This window comes from Bubalus bubalis, chromosome 5 (assembly GCF_019923935.1).
Source record: "Bubalus bubalis isolate 160015118507 breed Murrah chromosome 5, NDDB_SH_1, whole genome shotgun sequence".
NCBI classification, from domain to species: domain Eukaryota; kingdom Metazoa; phylum Chordata; class Mammalia; order Artiodactyla; family Bovidae; genus Bubalus; species Bubalus bubalis.
This window is the reverse complement of record NC_059161.1, coordinates 107,399,854-107,402,415: the sequence shown is the minus strand read 5'-3', so window position 1 is coordinate 107,402,415 and position 2,562 is coordinate 107,399,854. Positions and strand designations below refer to the sequence as shown.

Genomic DNA, 2,562 nt, shown 5'->3' with positions numbered 1-2,562 from the left:
CATTGTCTGGAGATATCATTTTTATGGGTTTTGTTAAGAACAGAGAATGTTGTTTCTCCTATGTTGGTGAGTCATTGCTCAAAAAATAATAACAATCTTGATCTCAACAATATTTCGCATTAAATTACAAGCATCATCTCTTCCTCACTTCCCACTGTAAACAATTCCTACTTTTCTTGACTTCCAGATGGCATAGGCCCTTTATTCTTTCATTGGTTCTGTCTTTCTTGTCACAGGTAGTAGGCTTTAAATATGCATCAGATATTTGAAGGAATTATCTTCTGTTGTGAGGGCATCACCTGGATTTACAAGTATGAGGAGTGGAAGATGGGGGGAGGGATATCATCTCTAACACTACTTTCATATTTAAGACTGAAATATGCATGTTAGAAACCAGCCCCTACCCAGTGGATTGTAGCTGGGAGAACACATATGAGCTCTGTTCTTAGAGCCTCATAAACCATAGTCTCACATAAGACAAGCATCATACCAACAATCTTATGAGGGTTGGTATTTTATTGATTGTATTGGAGATTGTAGAATTCTCTATTGAAGTTTAGATTCTTAACCTGCTTTAAGAGTATTTCCTATATAAACAGGAAGTGGTATTAATGAGACACAAGTACCAATACCAGTGATGAAATTTTCCTTGAAGTTGTAGCTTTTGAAATTGAGAAGTCTTTATAGCACAGTGAGAATTTATTTATTTTTTCTCTATATATATACACATATATAATATATATTATATACATGTATAATATATATTATGCATGCACATATATCATATATTATATATATGGCAATTTTGTAATAAAAGGCACAGTGCTGTGTGGTTCACTATCATTTACTGAGCAGTCCCAAAGTTTCAGGGAACTGAATAACAACAACTTCAATAAGCTTGTAAGTGGATCGTGAGCCTCAGACAAGATTTCAGACTCAGCCAATACCTTGATTTCTATGTGGTGAGTCCTTGAGCAGGAAAACCCAGCTGACTTGACTCAAAAAACCTTTAAGACAGTAAATTTGAATTGTTTTATGCTACCGAATTTGTGGTAGTTTATGATACACCAATAGATGAATGCACAGAATTTCTCCACTTTATTTTGCATATCTGTGTGTGTGTGTGAGAGAGAGAGAGAGAGAGAGGATGATGATGAAATCATCTCATTACTTTTTTCAAAGAAGCTTCATAATAAAGTTGAGTATGACTTTAGAATTATCAACATTGAATGATGCAGCTTCTATCTAGAGAATGGGTTCTCAGTTCTCCCTTAATAATGGGCACTTTTGATATTCCCACAGAGAGAGAGCAAAAACGTGGAGAAATGACAAATGTGAGCCTAGTGACAATGTTCACACTCACGGGCCTTCCGCATGCACCAGAGCTGGACACATTCCTCCTTGGAATCTTCCTGGTGGTTTATGTCCTCACTGTTGTGGAGAACCTTCTCATCCTGCTGGTGATTATAGTGAATCCCTGCCTGCACACCCCCATGTACTACACTTCCTGACCCACCTGTCCTTCACTGATATGTCATTCTCCACAGTCACCATGACCAAAATGCTGATGATCCTGGTGGCCCCAGAAGGCAGTCCTGTCTCCTTTCCCACTGTGTGGCCCAGCTCTACTCCTTCCACTTCCTGGGCAGCACCGAGTGCTTCCTCTACACCGTCATGTCCTATGACCACTTCCTGGCCATCAGTTACCCGCTCAGGTATGCCAGCATAATGAGTGGGAGGACTTGTGCCATCCTGGCCACAACCATGTGGCTCAGAGGTTCTCTGCACTCTGCTGTCCAGACCACACTGATGTTCTGTTTGCCCTTCTGTGGGCCCAAACAGATCCAGCATTACTTCTGCGACACATCACCCATCCTCAAACTGGCCTGTGCAGACACGTCCAGATAGTGTTGTCCTACGTGTCCATCGTCCATTCCATCCTGAAGATCCGCACCTCAGAGGGGAGATGGAGAGCCTTCCAGACCTGTGCTTCCCACTGCACTGTGGTTCTTTGCTTCTATGTTCCCCTTGTTTTCATTTACCTGAGACCAGGCTCCAAGGAGGCTATGGACAGGATTGTGGCTGTTTTCTACACTGTGATGACGCCCCTTCTGAACCCTGTGGTCTACACCCTGAGGAACAAGGACGTGAAAAAAGCTCTGTTGAAGCTTAAAGACAAAGTAGCATATTAACAGAGCAAATAATCTCTGCACTGTACATATGCTTATTTAAAAAATAGTAATAAAATAATATAATATAGTAATATAATTTCATCAACATGAAATGTACAATGTATATAGTTCTCAGTGTTAAACTTTATTCAAAGTACTTAGTAAGAAATATCTGTTTCACAGATTTCTTTGAGAATTTTTTAAAACTATAAATTTTTTATTTACAATAAACATGCTTAAATTTTGATCTATGAACTCATTTCTCTGTAGTACATTTATGTTACATTTTGTCCACTCTTATTGACATATAGTTGACATGTAACATCATTTCATGTCGCCATTTTAAGGGCTTCCCTGGTGGCTCAGATGGTAAAGAATTTGCCCACAGTGC

General features: G+C 39.5%; 1 pseudogene; it reads left to right on the top strand.

Annotated features, from left to right (window-relative positions):
* The first annotated feature begins 1,139 nt into the window (after positions 1-1,139).
* On the top strand, positions 1,140-2,192 carry LOC102406149 (annotated as a pseudogene).
* The last annotated feature ends 370 nt before the right edge of the window (positions 2,193-2,562 follow it).